Source organism: Pleurodeles waltl, chromosome 3_1 (assembly GCF_031143425.1).
Source record: "Pleurodeles waltl isolate 20211129_DDA chromosome 3_1, aPleWal1.hap1.20221129, whole genome shotgun sequence".
NCBI lineage: Eukaryota > Metazoa > Chordata > Amphibia > Caudata > Salamandridae > Pleurodeles > Pleurodeles waltl.
This window is the reverse complement of record NC_090440.1, coordinates 2,005,899,359-2,005,914,186: the sequence shown is the minus strand read 5'-3', so window position 1 is coordinate 2,005,914,186 and position 14,828 is coordinate 2,005,899,359. Positions and strand designations below refer to the sequence as shown.

The 14,828-nt window shown below is 45.8% G+C and overlaps 1 protein-coding gene across 2 annotated transcripts in view; it reads left to right on the top strand.

Moving 5' to 3' along the window:
- The window catches only part of BCAS3 (BCAS3 microtubule associated cell migration factor), a 2,570,631-nt gene that overhangs the window by 322,711 nt on the left and 2,233,092 nt on the right, over positions 1-14,828 (top strand). The gene's annotated exons all lie outside the window — the stretch shown is intronic.

The following is a 14,828-nucleotide window of genomic DNA, read 5'->3' as shown; positions in this document are numbered from 1 at the left end:
TTGTTTGTCAGTCCTCCATTTCAGTCCCTCCCCAGTCAGTTTGTCCCCATGATCTGTGGCTCTAATCAGAGCTCTCCCCTGTATCAGATTGAGCAACTACAGTTGGTTTCAACCAGGCCTCCATTATCTCATCTCAGAGATGTGCTATAGAGCACCTCCTAATCCCTTTACTATCCTCTTTCCGAAGGATGTGCCCTTCTGCCCCCACCCACGTCGTGACATCTTTTTCCCATGTGATAAAACTGGGACCTCTGTCCGATTTCCAGGCCATCGTGGTGCGTCTCTTCGCCAAAGCCAAAGTTAGGTCCATGAATCGGCACCCAACATTTCCCTTCTAAGACCTGGGGAACTTTCCCATCAGACATACCTCTAAGGTACATGGGACCGGACGAACAAGTATGTTGTGTAGTCTGTTTATTATTGCACCCCAAAACCCTTGTGAAGAAGTACACTCTCACATTATGTGACTAAAGTCCTTGACCAACATTTCACATCTCTGGGCCTTCCCTCCATAAATCACCTGTATCATATGCGGCGTCAGAAAGGTCATATGGAGGAAGTTAAATTGAATATATTGAAGTCTAGTGTTACGTGAGACACTCTTGGGGTAGCTCAACATTCTGCTCCAGTCTTTTTCTGATATTTCTTTTCCAAATATCCCTTCCCATTTTTCTCTCAGTCTTGTTAGGGGTGTATGTCTCATTTCATTCAATGCCCACTATAACAAGGTGATCACTCTGTTAGCCCATCCCAGTGAAAGGAGAAGTTGAAGTACTGCGTGCATAGGGGGTTCTTGGCTTCTGCAATTCCATAGCTCTGCGTACACACTTGTCACTGCCTTGTAGGTCAAAAATTGGGCACTCAAGTAAGTCTCGAGTGTCCGACAGATCTCCCAGTGGAATACGTTCTCTTTCTTGATAACAGTTGCCAACAGTCACCAAACGTGCAGGTGACCAACTTCGACACTCCGCCGTCATAGAATAAGTAACTGGTGTGCCATGCGGGAAACCCACTATATGTAGCTCAGGTGCATATGTCGCTGGCCTACAAGCTCTCATCTGACTCCTCTTCCAAACATATGGTGCCGCCCTCATCAGTAGCGTGGGGTGTGGAATCAGCACGTCTGCTCTCAATAACCACGGCAACAACCTGTCTCGTTAAGGAGCTAAGCCCAGCTGGTCCACCCCCCTCGCTGTGCCCCTCCGAGTCACCTGGCAATCCGTTGCAGTTGTGCCGCTAGATAATATAACTCATAGTCCAGTATCTCCATTCCACTGTCTGTTGGGGGACGTTTCAAAGTTGCGAGAGACACTTTTTGTCTGGTCCCATACCATATAAGGTCTCTAATTAATGCATCCAGCCGATGGAACCACCCCACTGGAATATTAATATGTATATTAACAAACAGATAGAGTAGCCAGGATAACACCACCATCTTCGTTACTGCTGTACGAGCCATCAGGTAAAATTTTAGGGATCTCCAAAAAACAACATTACTTTTATTGAACGATATGCTCTACCCAGGTTTCCCTCATATACATCAGCCATAGCATGATAGATTTGAATACCGAGGTATCGAAAAAAGAAGGGTTCCCATCTGATTCCCAGCTGAATATGTGGTGATGGTTGAGTATCTTTTATACGGGGGAAAAGACAGGTCTTTGCGCGGTTCAGTCATAGGCCAGACACCCTCCTGAATTTCTCCAGTCTTTCAATAGTGTCTTTTACACCCTTCCCATTGCTTTCCAGATATAAGAGCATATCATCTGCGTATAGTGAAATAGTATGGCGACGCCATTAAGTGTCTCTCCTGCTCAGAACCAGGATGCCAGAGGTTCTATGGCAAGTGCAAATAAATAAAGGGGATAAGAGGCAATCCTGTCTAGTCTCCCTAAAAATGGCATATTCAGGAAAGACCGTATCCCCTGTTCGCACCCTTGCCGTGGGTTTCTTATATAATAGTTCCACCCACTTTATCCAGCCCTCTCCCAGGCCAATGCGTCACATGACCTTGGTCAGAAAGTCCCAGTGGATAGAATCAAATGCTTTTTCAAGGTGGCCTCTGCTTGTGATCGCGTCTCTAGGTGTTATAAGATATGAAACAATCTGCGCAGTTTAAGGCAAAGTGCTCCTGCCCGGGATAAACCTGTTCTGACCACTAATGCAGTCCTAGTCGATTCCGATAATTTACCTCTGTCCCATTCCATCTTATATAAGCTTTTTAGTTTGGGAATCAGTGCATCCCTATACGTCAAGTAAAATTCAGCCAGAAGGCCGTTAGGCCCCAGCGTGTTCCCCTTGGCCATTTCCTTGATGACTTAATGTAATTCCAGGGCTATAACAGAGCCCCCACCCCCCCAGTACCTCCGGCACCCCCTTGTGGAAGTGTTGGTAAGTGAAGTTTGTCCAGAAGTGCTTCTTGGTCCGTGTTAGGTATGAACTCTGTCCGCCCATATAGGATCTCATATTATTTTCTAAATTCATCATTAATTAAATCCGAGGAATAGACATGCTCTCCTGTCCCCGTAGTTAAGTGTGTGACAGGAGTGCCCCTCAACTCCGGGCAAATCTGGTATGTAAGTCATGGTATGTGAGTAGTAGGAGTAATCTCGTTCCCTTCCGTGTTGGAGCCTCCACAAATCAGCGCAGTGTTGTCTTGCGGTGTCCGTTGCCGCATTGATTGCTCGCCCTAGCTCGGTGTGGTTTTGCGACAAAGTGGGTCTCATTTGTTGCTCATGTCGTTGAATCTCCGGCATTGCCTAGTAGGTCCAAGCTTTTCATCTTGCTGCTTGTGCTTCTTCCGTATCCAAGGAGTCCCTGTCTTATGTGCCTCCAGCCAGTCCCATGCTTCACGGGGGTTCCTCACAGAAATGCGTCTCACTGCCAATAATGATTTTTAGTTTGGCAGGGAACAGTAGGGAGTACTGTATCCCCACCTCTCTCAATGCCCTTTTCACTTCAACGTATCATGCTCTTTTTTTCTTGAACTGCAGCCGAATAATCAGAAAACATGTTCACTTTTCTATTCTCAATGGAATAGGGGCTGTCTTTGCAGGCACAGTTCAGTATTATATCCCTGCCTCCTTAATGCAACAATTTGGCTACCACTGTTCATGGATGTCTGCCTGGGGACCGTGGACGGACGGGCACTCTGTGTGCCCGTTCCAGAACGAAGAAGTACATGAGTCTGTTTGGGGCCACTTCTGTCCAGAGCCAAGTCTCAAGGTATACCGCAATGTGTTTTCCTTCTACTCCTTCCGGGAGCCTCACTAATCGGATGTTATTACGTCTGTTGCTGCCTTGTGCGTCTTCCGCACGATGTTCCAATCTCCGTACTCAGTCGGTCAGTTCTGCTACTTGATATGTAATCGCTTCTTGAGCTGGCTGTATTTAGCCAGATCTTTCTGTCTCTTGCACTCTTTCCGCAAAGTTTCAGTGTTCAGCACATAGTAACCCCAGAACAACTGAAACGGCCACAATATCCTGTTGAAGAGCGGTTTTAGTATCTACCATTGCTGTCCAAATTTTGTCAAATTGAGATTGCATGTTAGTGGACATGGCCTCTTGCCTCTCCGTCTGGTCTGGCAGCGTCTCTTGCATGTTCCAACCATCCAGAATCGCCTGAGAGGGATTCCTTATTGTGCACAAACTTATTACTCAGCCCTAGTCCCTGCCTCCAGGCTGGGTAGTCATGCACTTGCTTTATAGCAGGCAGGGTATTCTGAGAGTCAAATCTTTATTGTCCTAGCACTTAAGGAAGTGTTGGGGCTTGGACCCTCAGTAGATCTGCCTGATAGGGGATGTGCTTGCCGCCCTATCCACCGGGCTTTGCCTTAATGGATCAAGTCTAGTAGGAGGGGTGTAGTCGAGGGTTCAACACTCACACCCCTCTGTCGTGTTGCGCAGCACTCCTAGTGCTCAAGTTTCGTTGTAGTTCCCATTCCGGTGGCCCAAAGCATGACCATTTTACTCGGGTGGATTCCCTTGCTGCACTACTTTCATTTGTCCCTCCATCCCCCAGACAGTGTCCTTCAGTCTCTGTTTTTCCACCACCTCTCACCTCTGTGATTCTCTGTTCTCACTCCTTTGGCTGTCAGGTCAGGGGATCTCCATCTCCTCTCCCCCGTCCCCTTCACAGTGGCAGGGTGGGACTGGGCAGCGTTCGTCCGATCCTCGAGCCCACCAAGCCAGGCTCAGCAAACCTCCTCTCGTTGCGTCTTACTCCCCAGCAGCATGTGCCGGTCGGTCCAGTCCAGTTCCTCCAACCTCGTCCGCCACTGTGCGTCTTCCTCCGGACTCTCACGGCAATGCCCACATCTGCACCGCCGCTCCTCTTCCCAGCTACATAAGATGCAGGAGCCGGTCGCCCAGGGCTGCTCCGCGACTAGACTGCCTCTCCACTACCCCGTCTCTCGTTCCTCTCAGCCGGTGCTGGTCGTCAGTACGGGCCCTTCTGATTGAACCTCTCCTCCGTAACTGGGTGTGCTATCACAAGACACCCCGGGCAACTCTCTATTAAGGAGAAATATCTGGGCCAATGCGAAGCGCTATAATCACACGTCCGCCATTGTTGGCTGCTATGCCACGCCTCCTCTTATATATATATCTCACACCCTTCAAATTAAATAAACACTTTTCCCATTTGATGCAATGGAGTGAGGAGACACATGATGTCAGAGTTCTCATATAAGAGCTCTTATGATATTCTTTCTGTTTACATCCTGTTTCATGGTATTTTAGTGTTTAGATTTTAGGAAGGCAATGCTTATGCTACATTTCTGATTATAGTGATTGCTGAGCATACCAGGGTTCTATTTCTGTCAAATATTTGAACTTTTCACATACTTTTTTTTTTCTTAATGCCCTCTGTGAAGGGCATCTTTTTGATCACAGTAGGGCTTTGAATATGACAGTGCTGTTGTTATGCCGGGGTTCTGATTATAGCAGAGTTCAGGGTATCCCCTATGACTTCACCATTGCTCTCTGTCTTATTTTAGTGTCCAAGGAATCCTCTTTTGAAATGCTTTGAGAACATTAACTCGATTTCACAAAATGTTATTATAAATACACAGACTATATTTGTGGGCCAGTGCATTGGTTCTCAAGTGAGGATCAAAGAGAACACTCTGTCTGAAATTCTTCTCTTGGGCCTGTTGTGTAATTCTTGGGCAAAAAACATAATTTAAATGTGCCTCAGGTCCCTTTTTGCCATAATAGTTAGTATACCAAGCACTCGATCAATGACCGGTTTTCAAATGTACTACTCGAAGAACTATACAATGCCTTGTCAGAGTCAAAATATTATGAATCTCATTCTTAAAGCTATTTAGGCTTGTAATTGAGTCTTAGACATGCAAAGAGTTGGTTTGCTTCCTGAAAGGGTTTACTTGCATGAATATTTTTGTGTGAGCATGTCAACTCGTGGGGTGTGGTAACTCCAAGTATGGAATGCTCTGTCAGTTTGTACAAACCCTCACATACATGATGAGGGACATTACTCCACTTCTCTCCAGCTCATTCCCACCAAGTACAGTTGCCTATTTCCCAACACACTTTGGGCTTAATAGGAGGTTAGGAATTCCAAGGTCTGAAATATAGGTGAATACCAGATTAAGTGGTAGTGTCTGGCACTTTCAGTTTCAGGGCAGGAGAGCCTCTACTGCTAACTCTCTCATTCTGCCCTAACTGCTTCTTTAAGTTGCCAGTTTTCTAGGCTTGACCATAGCTTGCCACACCATGATTCTTCATGTGTTAGGAATCAGAACTCTGCTGATTTGATAACCTCCTAAATCCCGAATCATTAGGGTTCCAAGCGGCTAGCGCATTTCAGGAAATAGATGCATTTTGTGTTTATGCGAGACTCTAATAAAAAATTGTGCATATGTTTATTTCAATGAATGTATAAGTATCAGCTTCCAGTCTCGCATCTTGCAACTGTACACAATGTGCATGCCAGGTGGTGTCCATGTGGTGGGGAGAAGAAAGAATATTTCTTGAGTTGGAAGTGGAGGACCTGCCACACATCTACTAGGGGCCAGTAGTAGCCAGATGGTAAGGGATTTAGCTTTGTGGGTGATTTGAGTGCCCACTGGGGAGGTGGCATCTGTCCAGGGGGATGTCCAGTCCACATTTAGTCATCCCCCAACAGCCACTGTTTATCGGGCCATTGTGCTAGGTTGGCAGAAAGGGAGTCGAAACTGAGGCAGGTCAAATTTGGGAGCATACAGGCTCCGTATTAGTACTGATTGGCCACGCAGTCTACCATTTAGTAGAGCATAGCTACCCTCTTTGTCAATTTCCACCAGCGGTGGCAGTTGCTCTTGCACTGATCTAGGTGAGTCTCTTGAAGAAATACAATGTGGGCTCCTGAGTTTTTCAGTTGGGGATGTTTTCTATAGCGTTTAGTGACAGACCCCATTCCCCTGACATTTCAGGTTAGAAACCTTCAGGTCTCTGTAGAAAGGTTCAGAAGGGTGACACATGATGTTGGAGGAGCGCCGGGAAGGCCATTGGACAACATCCGCTGCCCAGGTATTCTAATAAGGAACAGTGCATAGTGTGGGCCTTGTGTTAGAAAGAAAACAGTGCTCCAAAACTTAAGGAACATAGGCCAATGGGCTGTCTTACCAAACATAATAAGCGAGTAGTTCATGAAAGTCCAAAAAGTCAAACAGTTGAGTTTTAATTACCGCAGAGGAGGAGAAGAGGGAAAGAAGTGTTTGCTATGAGTACGGTTGTTGTTGTTGGGTCAGGGAGATTGCCGGCCCAGCCATCATTGGAGTTGTAGATGTGGTCCAGTCCCATGGGAGAATCGGCAAGGAGTTTCTTGTGATGCAAAGGGGTTGGATCCATGGTGGCTGGTCCCCTGCCAGGTTATCCCAAAGAGATGTGTTTTTGTTGCTGGGGAGCCGGTCGTCTTCACAGGAGATCATCTGCCATCTTAAGGGGGGGGTGGGGGGGTGTCACATGCGGGAGTCCCCACAGAAGTGGTGTAGAATCGGACCAAAAAAATGTGTCGGAATGTCCCCACTGCTCTCTGGCCCTCAGTTGTTTGATCTGAAGTAGGGACTGTCACAGACGATCGCTGCAGCCAGCTGCGGTGGCCACGACTGAGGCGAGCCCCACATGAGGGGTGGCCACGAGAACACCAACCCCACCGACGGTGTCACCCGGCCATGGTGTTGCTCCAGCCACGATCACATCTCAGCGGGATCTTCAAAGAAATGTGTGCTGTTATCTGCGATTACCCACTTTCTTGACAGGAAGAGGAGTGCATATTTGAGATCCAGTTTGCAATTCTCCCTCTTACCTTCCAGGAAGTATGCCCCGTGGTGTTGGACTGCCACACTGATGTCCAGGATGAGTCCACTGTGATAGGTCCATCAACCTGGCTATCTGTAACATAAAGTCTCTATCATGGAAAATTATGAGGTGGGCGACTAAAGGTCTCGGCACTGCTCAAGGGGGTGGGCCTGCTCCACCATGCATGTAGCGGAGAATTCCTCTGGTACGATTACTGTATGCAGTCAGGTTTCCATGAAGGTTGTCATATCTTCTTCCTCCACACGCTACGGGAGGCCCACCAAATGAATATTGTTCCGCCTGGCACTTCCCTAAGTTTCTAATAGTTGGACCCGTTCCACCAGGTCAGTCAGCCAAACCTGTTGGACTTCTCTCTGAGGAAGCGATCTCCTGCACAGCACAGGTGTGTCACACAGTTTACACTGGTCCTCTCTCTGCACTCCAAGGTTGAGGACCACCGTTTCTATTTTGGGTTCAAGGGTGGTTCATGAAACTCATAACTCTGCCAGGATTAAATCCAGTTCGTCAGGGCCCAACCATTTCGAATCAGAAGGTTCGGAGGAAGTGCCAGATTCTTTGGGTGAGCCCCCCCCAGTACCATAATCTCCTCCAGTGTATTTCACTGTGGAGCAGCCACTCCTATAGCCCTTGTCCGGCCCTTTGCAAGGTGCTCGATCGATGTGTAGAACCAATCTCCCATGGCGTTGCTTCAGTCCTGGGACTATGAGCCAGTGCATCCGGGGACGGTAAAGCCAGGCCATTTAGGTCACCTGGGGCATAGCCAAGGCATTACGAGAAGTTCAACCTACAGGCCCTAGTCAATCAGCAGCTGGGTCCGCACAGGGCCCGTCAGGCACCTCAGTCATCCCAGGGGCCGGCACGAGCAGCCCAATGTCCGGTGGAGGCCTTGCGCTGTGTTGCAGATCATTCTGAAGAAATCCCACTGGGCTGGGACAAATGGCGCAGGCCTGGCAGATGGTTGCTGCAGCAGAGGTGCCCCGAGGCCACGGAGCCAGAGCGTATGGCTGGGCCACACATACAGCATTGACAGGCAGCCCAACAAAGAGTAAGGGTGGTTCCCTCAGAGCTTTGCCTCGCCGCAGTAATCCGATTGCTGCAACGTTCAGTGCAGGGCCAGGCCCTGTCGCCCCACAGGGCAGAAGGCACACAGTGCAGGGATTCCAGGCACCTACCCAGTTAACAATTAAATGAGCAGTGGTCCAGGCGCCACCGCCTGCCAGAACCTGGGCCCTCACCCACCCTAGTTACAGCTGCCAGGGAGCTCAGGGATGCCGGGTGTTTCACCTACGCAGCTCCAGTCCTTAGCTGTAAGTGCCCAAATGTCCGGGCAGTGCACAAGGCCCCGTCAGCTATTTGCACCCCAGTACACAAAGCAGCTCTCGCAGGATAACCGCACTCTTCAAAGTGAGTCTCTCCGGTCATTTCTCCAATGTGGCTGCCCCCAAGGTAGTCAGGAGCGGTCCAGGATAGGGAAAGGCCAGAGCAGGGTTCAGAGCTCCTTTAGAATAAGACCTTCATCTTAGGCTGCTAGCCACCCCCCTCCCTTATTAAATATTTTCTTGTGATTGATTTTAATGGAAAAATCTTCATTAGGGTTTTAAAAAGGTTACAATATTACAGTTAACAAATATTGCACATTGAATCCTTTATTACCTTAAGGTGATAAATATACTTCATAATAGTGATAGACATCAAGTCCTTGCAGGGAGGGATGTATTAACATGAAGACCAGTCACTTAAGAACAGTTAGCCCCTGCGCTTCCTGCTATCAAAACCATCATTGTGGTACCCTATGGCACTTGTTATGTCTGACACTAATGATGAAACTGTTACCCTACGTTATTCATTGTTTACCCTTTAACAAAAGAACCTTTGAACAGATGAACACCTTAGCTTAAAAAAAGGCAACTCCGGCTATAAAGCTTTAACCAGTCCCAAATTAAGTTATAACTCTGTTTCAGCGGACATTGGCCAACCATATCCTCTTCATCCCTCACTTCTTGCCTTGGTTTCCTAATCACTATCCAGCTGTTCCTTTCACAAGTGTTGCAGCATTCCTAGAGGCTGTTTTTGCATCCGAGAAAAACGTTGTTTTTTCTCTGCGAGGCATGGGATTCTGGCCTGAGCATGGAGGTCTCTGAATATATTTCTAAAGGGTTCCAGCTTTTCTGATCTCTGAAGAAATGTACTTTCATTCCAATTCCTAAACAAAAAAAATGTATAATTTAGTTTGCACCCAGAGGATGTGACTCGCTTTTCTTTCTTTATAAAAGTGTCTTGTATTATGAGATTTTGTTTTGAATACTCATTGCCTTTTGAACACTTTAAAAAGCTTCAGTGATGGACTCAGGCTTCACAATCACACAAAGAACCTTACCCATGTCCAGAATGAAAGCTTGTGCCTCTAGTCATAGTAAGTAAGTGCTGATTCATTTCCTAATCATCCTGGCTGTTTTATACTAGGGGCAAGTAGAGCTTTTGTAATATCCCCCGTGAACCATGCTTGCAGATTTATCAAATCTGTAAGAACTTAAAAATAGGTTAGTCATAAATGAAAACTGATGATTTGCCTTTAAATAACTGCTGATGTGACAGCATTAGCAAAGGCCGTGAAGAGATCTTTACTATGTTTAGAACCTATGCACCTATAATCTTATGAGTTAGGTGTGATGTTGCTGGTTTTTCAACACTAAATGTGCACTATGTCCTGCCAATCAGGCCTCTGTGCCAGTACTCTGACCCTTAAAAGAGTAAATGAGGATTACTCATAATTGGCATAAATTAGCTTACTTATACGTCTCTAGCATATGTTCTAGTGGTACCCAAAGCTTGTAAGTTAAAGTGTCCCACATGGACTGCAGCACATACTATGCGCCAAGAGTGGGACAAAGCAATGCATGATTCCCTGCCTGCCGTTGCCGGCTGGAAGAGCAGTTTACACTGAAAACTCGACTTTGTCAATTAAACCAATGGGAAGATTAATATTTATAAAACACCCCTGAGGCAGGCCTACAGAGCTCTAAAGACTGGGTGCATTATATTAAAACATTGGACATTTGTTTTATTAACTTCACCTGCCCTGACCGCAAAACCCCACCTGTTTACTTTGGAAAGACTAAGAGCCCCATTGGCAAGTATGGGGTTACATGCTGACAACTCAGCATGGCTAACTTCTGAATGGTACAACTAAACATGGTACTTCAAGTATCAAAATATTTTTTTCATCAAACCAAATGTGTTGCCTAAGTTGAATTTATTGTGCCTTTTGCACAAATGGCAACTTTAGAAAGTTGCCACTTTGGGCAACAAAGTTTCAAGTAGCGGTTTGCACTCCTGCTGGTGTCTTCGAGGCAGGCTTCTGCAGAGGGTTTACTTTTTTGTTTTAGCAGGCAGGCTAGCATCTCTGACACAGAGAGAGAGAGAGAAGCTGTTGCCAAACCGCTTTATCCATGGGCTTGTACTCCCCAGGCAGCCACTCCTCTGGGATGGACTAGGGAGCCCCACACACCAGGAGCAGGGTTCTGCCATATCAGGGGTGTTCAGTATGGTGCATTCTGATCAAGCCAGATGGCACACTTCACAGGAAGTCGCCACTAGGTGGGAGGTGACTTGGTAGCCCATTAGCTAGTCATCACCACATCCCCCAAGTGAAAGAAAAAGGCATAAAAGTGGCACCTCTGGAACCAAGATCTAAGATCACGTCTGGACTGGCAAGAGGACCAAAGAAGGACTGCCCTGCTGTTCCCTAGACCCAGCTAAGAGGCTGCACCAAAGACTGGACTGCACCTGCTGACCCTTGGCTAGCAAAGAAAGGATGTAGTCTGTGTTGTCCCACTTGATGAAAAGTCATCCCTGAGCCCAGACAGGGAAGGTGCCCCCAAGAGTCAATTGGCTGACTCTCTGGTACAGTTACAGGGCCACACAAGCTGAGAAGCATGCTTCTTTGAGAACACAGCGCCAAGAAGCCTGATTGCAGCTGGATGCCAACGTACAGTCTGTGAGACCAAGTACTGATCCTCAGAAGTTGCACTGAAATCTGATGGACCCGTGAGATTCAATGGAGTACAGCAAGGAAGTTACTGCTGCAAGTTAAAGGAACTGCTGGTTTTGCTGTAACCAGAGCCCAGGAGACAAGTGACAACTATTTTTTTGCTGGACTTCACCTAGACTTCGTGGGAAATCAACCCTGAGGCCAATGTCGCTCGTCCATGATCATAGACCAAGGGGTCAACACAGGAAGACCCCAACACTGGCTCAGCATCCACGGCATCCTTGAGCATATTCAGCATACTGCATACCTTGCATCAGGACCACTCTATTGATCCCTATTGTGGTTCAACAATAGACCCTGAAACTGCACTGGAGTGTGCTTTAACTGCAAGGTAACTATTCAACTAGACCCTGTTGGTACCTGTGACTGGCTCCCTGTTGGAGTTGGTCCCCACAAGAGAGCCGTTTTCAAGTTACTTGTCATGGCTAACCAAACCACGAATCACTGTATATTTCGATAATTTATTGCATTGAATAAAAAGCTGTGGTTTATTGTTTCTTTAGAAATTGATATCACTAGAACCCTCCGATGGATTTTTGTTATTGAGGTGTCTATTAAAAGATAAAAAAGCAACCTATTTTTATAAATTCATGTTGGATTTCTATTGTTTTGCCTTTTCTTCTCATGCAGATGTTTTGGTACTTCTTAATGCTTCACACTTGTTTCTTTGATGAAGCCTGACTTCTCTGAGCAGCAGCCACCCAACACTGAGCAAAGGTTTTATAAATGAACTTGACTGGACCTGATATGGAATTGCACGTTTATTCGACAGTGAGGCCGCACAATCACGTGATATAATAAACAACTTCCATCTCATTGGTGCCTAGCGGTAGAATCCAGAATGTGTGTTTTGCAGTACCATGCAGTTGATAAGTTGAAAAACTTGCCAATTCGACATCTAACAGAGTATTTGAATTGCCAGGCAGCTTCACTTCATTTGGTCACATTCTCTGGTATAAAAAGTAACAATAGTGCTGAAATTGTTTACTGTCTACATCCCGATTCATTAGCGCCCCAATTGACCATTGCAGATCTGGAAAAAGATGCATTTGGTGCATGTGTGAATTCACAAAGAAACATTTTCGTTGTGTGCAATAATTAGGTTACAACCATGCATCCTGTAATCATGCACATTGTGTACGCAAGGCTTTGGCAGATATTCTGATAGAGATGGATTCTAGCACCTCTCATTCTCTGAGAGATGGCAGTCCTAGCCTAGAGCAAGGGTACCTCAGAGGGTCAATGTATAGCAAGCAGGATAAAGAAATGCCAAATGCCTGCATTGCAGACATTGTAAAGCACTGTGAGTGAAGTGCAGGATCGATGGAGTACAACTTTACTTTCCTATCAGTTTTTAAGACTGGAAAGGTAAATTCCATTTACACACAGATGCAAAATTAAATTTCTACTGGGGACAAGCAATGCTTTCCTCCCATGGACGACGCTTGCAGATTTAGGGACCAATGTAATTGTTGGTGTTATGGATACTCTGTGGAGACGGAGTATTACTATCGCCAAGAACTCGAGTGCAGGTGGACCTTATGGTTAATCACGGCAGAAGCTGACCTGACGTTCAGCCTACCTAATTTAGATGAGCGGGACGACAGGTCAGTTATTAGTGCCCGTCACCTGCAAGAAAACCCTGGCGGTAAGGGGAATGGAAACTGCTAAATACTCCCCTCGCAATGGGGCAGGGTTCCCTGGGAGTATTGTATTTTTTATTTTCAAAAAGAAAATTCCGTTTTGAGATTTTCTTTTTGCAAATAAAAAAGGAACCTGTTTGGTACAGGGTTTCGTCCCGCAATGGGGACATGCACCAAACGGAAAAATGCGTTGTTAGGCACCACAGGGACAGCGGTCGCTGCCAGTGCTTTATAAATGAATGCCAGCATCGTGGTCATTTATCAATTTGGCCGGTGGTCCCTTCACCAGGGCGACGTAGAAATCTACTCCGTCGCCCTGATTGAACAATGGGCCATCCGCCAATATATAAATGAGGCCCTTTTTAAATTAACTTTTTCTTTTCAAACTTTAAAAAAGTAGGACTAACTTGTCTCAATGGATATGAGATTATTTCGGTTACAGGAATGCATATCCCATTAAAAACCTTGGGCTAAAGTAATTTTTTAATGTGAGCTATTTATTGCTGAATGTTTTTGCTGACTATTCAGTGTGTTTTTGCTTTGGGAGGGAGTTTTGAGGTATTCACATGCATGCACATAGATTCATGGAACAAGCCTTTGTATGTTACAGATTAATGCTATGTATGTGTCAAACTGGTTTGACAAAATATTACATTTAGATATCTCAAACCAATAGTTGTCATTTATAGATCTACTTTTCCTCAAGTTACACTCATCATAGTTGCATCACATTTTTTTGTTAGGATTTGTCATTCATCATTTTTATTGTAGCTTCCACCAACTACAAATATTTCAAGATCAAAGATGTTTTCATCATATTGATAATCTACTCTTAAAGCTGCATACACTTTGTCGAAATGCATTACTCGAATGTAGCTGTGCACCAGACACGCTATGAGTGGTAAGTTTACAAGCTGTACAACGAGGGAGCCTACATGCTTGGATGCTGATCCATAATTAGTGTTTTAAATCACCATGAAATGTTACCTAGCAGTAACAATCTGCGGTTGCACTGTGTTCAGGAGGACATAAAGACAAGTGACCATGCTGTGGGTACTTAGGGTCTGGATTAAAGTACTGCTGGTTGTTGTGCTGAGAATACCGATCTTAACAAGCATGGAGCCTTGAAAGCATTAGGAACAGAAGTGATGGGGAAGTAAGGTGAGCGGACAACATGCTAATGAGACACCTCTTACGGTGCAAAGGGAGCAGCTTAAACTCCTGATTTAACCCATTCTGAAACGAAGGAGAAGTCCAAGGGGATTACAGTTCCTGATCGTGATCTTCTGTGCCTTTAGGCATCCCAGTCATCCCTCACTTTCTGTGTGTCATTATGGCCATCCTGGAATATGACTAAGATGATGCTTCTTACACAGGGCAAAGGAGTCACATGTGTAAAGAAATAAGAGATTCTGCTTGTAACATTTTATCTCTACACCAACTTGAGTCTTCCAGCATGGAGGAATAATCCAGTAAAAGTGGTCCCTCCAGTACCAGCAGTGGTTACACCTAAAGTCACTGTGAATCCAGCTGGATGGGAATTGTTGAGGAAATATTGTTTCGTTGCTCTGTTTGAAAGCCTCAGCCCTAGCTTTAAGAGTTGCAGTAGCCACCCAAGAACAGCTTCTTCAGGGATTTGAGAATGATCAAAAATAATGCATTCTGAGTATGCACTTTCAGGGGCAGAACATTTTTGGAAATCAGCTACTGGAAGTGCTCAATAAATCATTCAAAAAGCAAAAGTGCGCTCAGCCCTTCAGGGTTTTTGAAAACCTGCATGCAAGCCAAAGCAAGTAAACAGCATTACTAAA